The sequence below is a fragment of the Crocodylus siamensis genome, chromosome 1, assembly GCF_052110815.1.
Source record: "Crocodylus siamensis isolate JL-2025a chromosome 1, ASM5211081v1, whole genome shotgun sequence".
NCBI lineage: Eukaryota > Metazoa > Chordata > Crocodylia > Crocodylidae > Crocodylus > Crocodylus siamensis.
In genome coordinates, this window is record NC_143395.1 from 98952279 (window position 1) to 98961655 (window position 9377).

The 9377-nt window shown below is 38.7% G+C and overlaps 1 long non-coding RNA gene across 1 annotated transcript in view; it reads right to left on the reverse strand.

Moving 5' to 3' along the window:
* The window catches only part of LOC149873093 (uncharacterized), a 95562-nt gene extending 86637 nt beyond the window's left edge, over nt 1-8925 (reverse strand). The window contains exon 1 of the long non-coding RNA XR_016439837.1: nt 8682-8925. This is a non-coding gene — a long non-coding RNA (uncharacterized LOC149873093). The remainder of the gene's footprint in view (nt 1-8681) is intronic.
* Between the last annotated feature and the right edge of the window lie 452 nt (nt 8926-9377).

The window sequence follows — 9377 nt, forward strand, 5'->3', positions numbered from 1 at the left end:
CATATGCAAATGGGTATTTTAGTTCTTTAAGGCATTGGGGAGATGTGCTGCTCATTCTAGATCTGCTGCAGATAAAGCTCAGGAAACAATAAGAGCATCTGCTAAGAAAAAGGAAGTGACTTCAGTGTGTGGGGAAAAAAGCAACTACTTTCACTTGAAGGTTTAGGACCAAGAGCCTTGAAATTTGGAATGTCTTGAGGAATGTTTCCCCTCAAGTCCACCAAGGAGATTATAGGAAGCAGGCCTGTCTGCTTTGGAGGAATTATATTGGACTCTGTCTCCCAACTGTGAAAAAACCTGGGAACAAGCCTGTATTGTGGAACAATAGGAGTTAGGAACAGAATAGCAAAATAGGCCACACAAGGATGAATTTCTAGATACTGCAGGTGAGGAAGAGTTATCCTCAGTGGTGAATCCTCCCTCAGATGAACCCTAGGTTCTCTGGTGGTGCCTTTCTGAGAACTGGCCTAATAGTTTTACTCTGTTTACATGTCAGAAAAAGACAAAATGGGATGCAAAAGGGCTGGAAGACAAAAACAGTCTGTTGTCAGACTGTTGTTGGTAACCTTCCCCCCTTTGTGAAAGAATGGAAGAGCTAGCAGTAAGGTGGTTGACTAGAAGATCAGCAGAGCTACTGGTAGTTTAATCTAGAAGTTTACAGTACAGATGGCCTAGGTATGATGATGAGGCAGATCAGCTCTCATTACTTATTATCAACCCTCATTACTAGGATAGATGTAGCCACTGCTAGCCTTGATTATACAGCTACCTATGCCAGATTCTTGAAATAATGTCCTCTGAGAGTCATGTTCAAAACCCTGGTACAGTACAGATAGTAAAAGTGCCACCTTATGAATCTCCACTACCACTTCATACCTTATCACTTCCTCCTTCACTGACAGATTTTGATGTAATGGACATATTGCAAGTTGAAAAAAAAAATCTGTGATTGGTTCAGTCCCAATCATTCTCAGCTTCACTTGTTAAACTCTAGGTTTCGTTTAGCAACCAACCCTATGTTTTCAAACTTCATCCCTTCATCTTTCCATTTCTTTTTAATTTTTTTCATTTAGCTTGTCTAGTCTGGTTTCCTTAGTAAAATACTCTGGTATCTACTATTTACCAACCATATCTTTTTAGGTTTCCTACTTTGAGTCTCAGGAGTTAACTTGTATTTCCATATAGACCCTCCTGAACATCTCCATTCCCACTCCCTAAAGAAGCTTCACAAATTGATCTCCCAGACTTTTAAAAACTAGCACTTTTAAATTACTTCCAATCACACTTTTCAGTTTTTTCTATTTTCCTCCAAGAGACTTCAGTTCTGACCTCAATGGTTTGTCTGCCTGGGCATGCTAGCTGTTTTATTCTACAACTCTCAACATGGTGTGACACCACCCCTAATAAAAACATCAACCTTACTAGAGAGAATTACCTTTGGATGCTATTCAGTCCACCAAAACTTGTATTTTAAGACACACATAATAATGAACAAGCCATGGAAGGTTCTGTTCTGTGAGGAATCTTAGAATGAAGTTTGGATAAAATTTACACTTCATTAATGTGTGAATATACTCCAAACAAGGTCACAGATTTCCAGTAAATCCTGATCTTGGGATTGCAGGGGCACAGGAGATATCAAAATATGATAAAAACGGGGGAGGGGGGCGGGTTAGAAATGTATTTCCAAGCTAAAGCAAGGAAGAACTAAGGCACATGAAAATGAAAAGAGGTAAAGATATTTTAACCATATCTTTTTTTCCCATTCTCATAAAAAAATTGAGTAGGTGTAGATGTCAGCATAAAATATAGGCAGTTAAGAGTGACAGAGGAGAAGGAACCTGAGCAAAAATTAACCACGTTTCTTATTTCTGTTGAACTGCTTCAGCCATCTTTACAAGCAGAAATCTGTTCTTTTTTGATTATAGAAGCCCCAAACTAGTTCATCTGTCCTTCTAACACTCATTTTCCAGATGCTAATGACCAGTAATTGCATTCCCATGGTTTGAATAAAGGGAAAAATAGAAACCAACAGAGTAATGTGTGCATTCTATGGGATGAACGTTTCTTGTGTGAGAGAGTAAAAGCCATATATGCTTAGTGCAGTCACTCTGCCTACATAGCACAAAGTAGGACACATACACAATTCTTGAGAAGTTTCACCCAGAACATGGTCATTTCTGTGTAACACTGCCCTGATCCATTTACACTAAGCAAAGGTACTGGATCAGCATCAAAGGTTCCTGAAAAATGTTTATCCACCTGAGGAAAGATTTTGCAGACATAGAAATGGAGGGGGAAAAAAGTTGCAAGACTCTCATGCAACCCTTTTCCCAAGCTTTGGCACACCCAGAGAAGGTGGGGTAGGCATGGGCATGAAGTATTTCTGAGATTCCAGGGAGCACTGTGGTTCACAGGGTAACTAGAAAGGAAACTGTAATCTAGACTGGACTCCAGGGCTTCCTATGTTAGGCTGGAACCTCCAAGCTGGACTGGGAGATTACAAAAGAGTTTTGTGTTGCATGTTGATTTCAATGGCACAGAGTTTCTCTCCACTCCCAAGATTTTGGGTTCCAGGCATGTATGAACCAAAGAAGTGATGATAAGGAAGTGAAAATAAAAATAGCCAAATAATTTAGGATTCCAGAAAATTTACTCTTATGTAGGCTAATTATCAGTATACTGGATCTTTTACTTTAACCAAGTTTCAGGTAGAAAACAGTTTAGATGTGTATAAGTTGAACTGTAAAGTCCCACAAACCACTTGATCCAAAATCCTTCTGTCTCAGGCATGGCCTGGAAATTTGGGATCAGAATTCAGAGGTAAAGGAGCAAGGCTAGGAAATCTAAAGGCCAGGAGTCACACTATCAGGGAGTGCAAGAGCCGAGGATCACAGGGATGCAGCAGGAGCTGTAGACGGGGAGATAAGTCAAGGGTTTTAAGTGTAGGCAAAAGTACACATAGGAGCTAAATGAAGATTTAGGAAACAGCTGGAGACTGGGACCTAGAAGAGCAACAGGAAACAAATTAGACCACAGAGAACCAAAGAGGAAAACCAGACTAGAGAATTCAGAACCAGGAACCAGGGAAAGTACAGGGGGATCAAGAACCAAGATTAGGCAACAGAAGCATAAGGACTAGGAGGGGGAGATACCAGTCTCCAGCCTACAGGGCACTATGAAAGCTATTTCTTACATGCAGCAACCACGCTCTAATGAGAGACCAAATGAAGCTATTCAGTAAGCAGACAGCCAGTCCTGTCCAGGCTACCAAGGGCTTGTCTGTCTGCCTACTGCTCAGAGTCCTGAAGGCTTCCCCACAATGATCTCCATAAATACAGAGCACATTTTTCCTATTTCTTATCCAAAACCTCAACTGGAACCACAAACAAAATTAAAAGGAAATTTACCAGAATGACTAACAAAGTATGCTTTCAATTAGTCTTCAGACAAATATTTGACCAGAATTTAGACTTAAAGAACTGAGCCTTTAATATGCCAGTTGCCATTTTGAAAGATGTATTTAATATTTAAGGTATTGATGTAAGCAAACCCAGCAACCATGTTTGATTACATGGTATATGGCTTTTCACTGCAAAAATTAGGTGAATGACTGAAAGAGCTAATGTAGTAGACTGTTGTCCTCAAGCCATGTCTAGCATATAAAAATCAATACATTGGGAAAGAAAATCAGCTTGACAGTTCTGTGGATTGAATACATCATTAGTTTAAGAAAGTGGTCTCATTGATTTGTGGATATATAAATGTATGTTCTCTGAACAATAAGTAAGCTGGGAAAGAAATTGAGAAACATGAAACCAGCCACATTAAAAGACTAGTGAACTGTCAGTGTGACTAAACTTTAGAGAAATGTAGCCGAGTGGTTCAGTGCCAACACAAATGCCCCCAAAATCCAATAGGAAATGTTTTATTTCTTTTTACAAAGAATCTACCACCCAATAATGAGAAATGAAGGGGGAAAAAGGAGCCATTTGATAGACCTCAAACAAAACAAGAACAAGGGTTTGTTCTTTTGCTGTACCTGGGGTGGATCTACATGTGCACTTTACTGCAGAGCTGACCAATTAACTCCGCAGTAAAGTGTCACTGTCTACACATGCATCCATATTAGGGTACCGTAAATTAATTAACTCCACTATAGGATAGTACTGTCTAGGACAAGTTCTGTCCTACAGTGGAGTAGTTATGTGCCCTGAAATATATGTGTAGATCTTGACTGGGGGTGTTATAGTGCGGGGGCTGCCTGCCAGATAGCCCTGTGCTGTAGTACTCTTGTGCCCCAGGCAGCCCTTCTGCAGTACACTGAGCAGGCCGGAGCAGCCCCAGGCTGACATCCTGGGCCCATTGCCAGCTGGGGCTGCTCCACCCCAGCTCAATGTTCTGTTGTCGCAGGTGCACGTGTAAATGCTGTGCCTGCAAGCAATAAACTCCAGCAATAAACTCTGGCATGAACTGTGCCAGAGTTTATTGCTATGTGCTAATTGCATGTGTAGATGGACCCTGTAGAATCAATTAGCTAAAAAAGTAATTATGCCCCAGGACTTCAGAATTTCTGTGTCACAGTAGAGATGAATGTGCAAAGACAGCCATTTACTCCATTAAAATAAGGCAGTAGGGATGAATTGCAGAAGAGAAGAATGTCACTTTGTATCTTTAAGTGGAATAGCACAATATCTCATAGAGAGTGGTACCAGTATTTCACACAAGTTGTGGCTATTATTCTGTTCTGTTGGCAAGTGTAGAAGAAATGGAACGGTCTCTTGGGCATTTGTAGAACATCTCCCTACCCTGAAACTAACCGTAAATTCTTGTCTTATTCAGATGTAGTGAATTGTACCCAATCAGATGCTGACATAAAATCTGTTTCCAGAAAATGTTTATCATTGGAGAGGCTATAAAAGGCCTTTCTAATGCTTGACAGCCTCGATCTTCCTTTTTTTTTCCCCCTCCTTTTTTTGTCTTTCTTGCACCTCCTTCCCCAGCTCATCCTTTGAATAAGTCAGTACTAAAGAACAGGTCTGGTATGTTTCTTACATCTTTGACAATGTTATGGTATACAGTATACACCCTTCAGCTACACAACAGACAAATTTTGACTACTGCCCTAATTAAGATCTGTTAATATTTAGTAATAAATTCCCCCACTCCTAATAATCTACCATAATATCCATGGGGAAAATGTCACGTAAATTTTACTTCATGTTCTCCTCTAGTAAATATTAACTCAATTACAGTGGAGTTTATGAAATGGGAAGGCTTTTTCCCTATTTGTTAGCACACCAGGGGCATCCTGAGTTATCCACTATCCACTGACACTCAATAAATCTCAAATGTTGTATGGATTAAGGCCTGATTTCAGAGGAAGTTTTCCCATTGACTTTTATAAGCTAGAGATCAAGTACCTAAAAATACCAAATATATGTATGTAGTAGAAAACAAGTGAATAAATAAAAAAGGCTCACTCCAGATCAGCAAATCACTTAACCCTTCTGCCTCAGTTTCCTTGGGGAAAATAAATCACTTCTATATTGCTTGTTAAGTCCTTTTGGATTAGGAGGGTGCATTGCATGATCAACGCTGTAATTATTAGGTGTTCTGTAACAGAACATTTTTCCACCTCAAGCAAATAAAAGGAAACTCCAGCTGATGAAGTTCTGAGTGATTTATGGATGGCTTCACACTCTGAAGTAGGCTAGTCTATACTAGAGTCCCACAATTCTAGGTCTCAATAGACACAAAAGTAATTTTATTTCTTCTGCAATTTTATTAAGTTTGGGAAGTCCCTAGCACATTCTCAGAGAACACCCAAGTATAGAAAGTGTGCCATTTCCATGCTTTAAAAAGCAAGAAGTTTTATTGGACTCATATATACTGCAGCACTTTAATACTGAACTAGTACTTATAAACTAGTTTCTACATTCTGCCTGTTTCGTTTTGTTTGGTTTTTTATTTTCAGGACTCCTCTGTTCTTCTCTCTTCTGTGTTCCACTTCTTTCCAGGTACTTCTACCAATTTGGCTGCATTTCAATTTAACTGAAAAGTTGAAAAGTTTTCACCATTCTTACTTCACAATGTTTACTTCTACTACTCTTGTTTCCTAAGTGGGATACAGAGTATGTGTGAAAGACAACCTAAGCCTTGTCACCAGCATTTATCACACTTCATTTCCCCTCCAAATACCCAGGCATGTACACTTCCCTTAGCACTTAATTCCTGCCACGCAATGCACTGACACACTTCCCATTTCTCCCTTAAAAACCTGCACCATTTAAGCATGCATGCTATAAGCTAACCACATATAAATTCCATTTCCTTTATAGAAGATAAATGCTTGGAATTAGGTTGTTAAATATGGGACCTAGTTAGGTGAAGAGAGAATGTTTCTGATCAGTTGGGGAGATGAAAATCAGAAGCAAATTCAGTGAGTTATATTGGAAATGAAATTAGGGCCAACAATTATTTTTCTATATTTTTAAAATCATTCTTCCATTATTAGCCTTAATTATTTTGATATTTTCAATAGCAGAGTCCTATAAGAAACAAAACTTTGCTTGACTTGCATGGCCATTCAAAAAATTGCCACCCAAAAGATTGTCAGTTTCCCTTGCTTTTCAGTTTAGTGTAGTTTATTTGGACCGGACTGTTTAATTAGTGCATTTGCCAACAGGGTTTCCATAATAACGAAGAAGCATAGTATTTATGTTCTGTGACCTCTGTCATACAATTAAATTTTTCACCCTCATACTTGAACCTGCTGGATAAATATATTACCTTCTTTCATGCCTTACCTATTTTTGCAGGGAAGCAGGATTTACCAGGTCACGTGGAACACTGCACTAATACGTCTACACTGCTTCTGATAACCAGACTAGCTGATTCACAGATAGCCTGATATGGCACTGCATTGTCCTGTACAGACACCCAGAGAGAAGATCTACATATATCACTGTTTTGGGCACAGTATCACATCAATCATATGCCATTATTATGCTAGCATTCCAGATTGTTTATTTACTGAGTTTGCTATTGAAACTGTTTTTGCTATACGATTTCTGGTGTTAACACATTTCACTGTTCCATATTAGAGTGGCTGTTTTTTAACTTATGGGTGAGTGCATATCAAAGGCATGAAATTATGTTGTCCTCTCCTTTCCCTCTATGTTGTAGCAAGAGGTGTTCAAAAAACACTAGTACATTTCAGTAATGGTATCTGTAAAGACACTTCTGCTAGTCCCCTCCTTACATCTCAAGCCAGCATTCATTTATTCAGCTTCATATGTAAAGTAATTCAAGGACATTTTTGTCCTTTCATCACATTGCATGTATGCCACAGGTAACATCTCAGGCAAAGTGCACTTCAAAATTAGCATAAACATATATGCACATATACTTTTTTACCACATTCTTTTAATGAGACTGCACAGTATCAATTAAAAGCCACCAGATCTTCACGCTGTCTACTTCTTTTATTTTCCATATTTGACCTCCATTCAGAAAAACAACTGTAAGGCATCTTAAAAGCAGCTAAGAATTTCTAGGATTGCCTCAATCCTGCTGTAGTTAGCCAGAAGCATGGGCTGTAAAAAATCATCAGCCTTTGAAAGTCACTCTAGTTTATCTGTACATTCACTTTAATTTGTTTTTCTAGTATATAAAATACAGTGTAGCCTACAGCATGGCTTTACCAACGCTTTCAGTGTCAGTGGACTGGACTTTACTCTTCACTGGGGTTCTGATATAGGGACGGACTGTTAGGCTCCTGCACTGGAAATCAAATGCTACTGAGTTGCATTTCAGGGTTATTTGAAAGTTGAATACTTTCCTGAGGAATTGTTTCTGCAGTGATTGCCAATTTTCTGCTTGAGAGGTTTATGATCAAATAGACTCTGGCAGGGGCCTTTTGTTGGGCTCTTTGTACTGCTGGTGTTCGGAGGACGTTTGTTAGTGAATGTTCACATTTCTTCTGCCTTTTCTGTTAACATTTACAGAACAAATTTCAGCACCTGCAAGAAGATGTGAAGTGCTGACAACACATAGATGGAGAGGAAATGGGATCAGCTGTAGCAGGAAATAATAAATAAAATATTTTGATTATACAGCAGAGGATGAAAGTGCAAATCAAATGACAAATGCTAAATAATTAAACATTATAAAGGAAAAGGTTTATATTTATTTTAAACAAACCTCAAAAGAGACATAGACTGGCTAGGAGGCAACTTCTTGTTTCAATATCCTCCCAGGCTGAGTTCATTTCAACTGCACTTTTCAAGGGGAAACACATGCTGAGGTCATTCCTTATATACTTGAGCATAGCTGCTATAAAATCTATGCTCAATTACATTACCTAGTCTAAGATACAATCGTGAAATCAGTGGCACACCAAAATACCTGCACCGTTAACTCAAGACGCAGCAGGGATAAAACTTGCATATGCTGGGAAAGTCATGATAAAGAGAGGCACACTAAATAATGTGAAGCAATGTTATAATAATAGCTATTTGACTCCTCTGCTGCATGCAGAATAGTGCTGTGTAAATGAGATACACTTAAGTGTAACACTGGACACAAAAATAAGCCTATTAGCTGGTCATTTTCTATATCATTTACATTTACAGGCATACCCATTTTAAAAGAGATGGTTTTAGAAAATTGAAACTCACCATGGAGACTGGAGATTAACTGGGAAAAGAGTAGTTACCATTCTTCTTCTGAGAGGACTCAGGATGCTGGGGAAGTGATTTGGCCATTACAACAGCAAACAGCCAACTCTATTCGTGGATTTTGTCTTTTGAAATTTGTTTTTAAATTGTTTCCCTCACCTCAATTAAATTTAGCGACTTCTTCCCAGTTAATAATCCTCTTCAATTTAGAGGAAAGATTGTCAACATATATTCCAACTGTGAATATGATTACTGACAGACACCTCTATTCCAGGACCTGCCCTGAGATCATGCATTTACCAGATAGTTAGAGATTTCCTTTACCACCCAACCAAATTACATCTGAACTAGGGATCCACAGTACATTATTAGTAAATAATTAGTAAGTTATTACTCATTTACTAAGAGACTACAACAAATGTCAGGGCTCCTTTCTGCTATGTGCTGCTATATGTAGTGAACATATAGCAGCACATAGCAGACATATAGCACATATAGACATATAGCAGTACATAGCACATATAGACAGATCTTTTCTTAAAGAATTATATTAGTCTACAGTTCAGGAAAGCATTCTTACTCCGGGAAGCAGTTAAGCACATGTTTCCTGAATATGAACAGCTTGTCTTCCTGAAAGGTCTAAATAAACAGCATAGCCAAAAGCAAGGCCATCTGATAGCTGGAGAATTTAAGGCA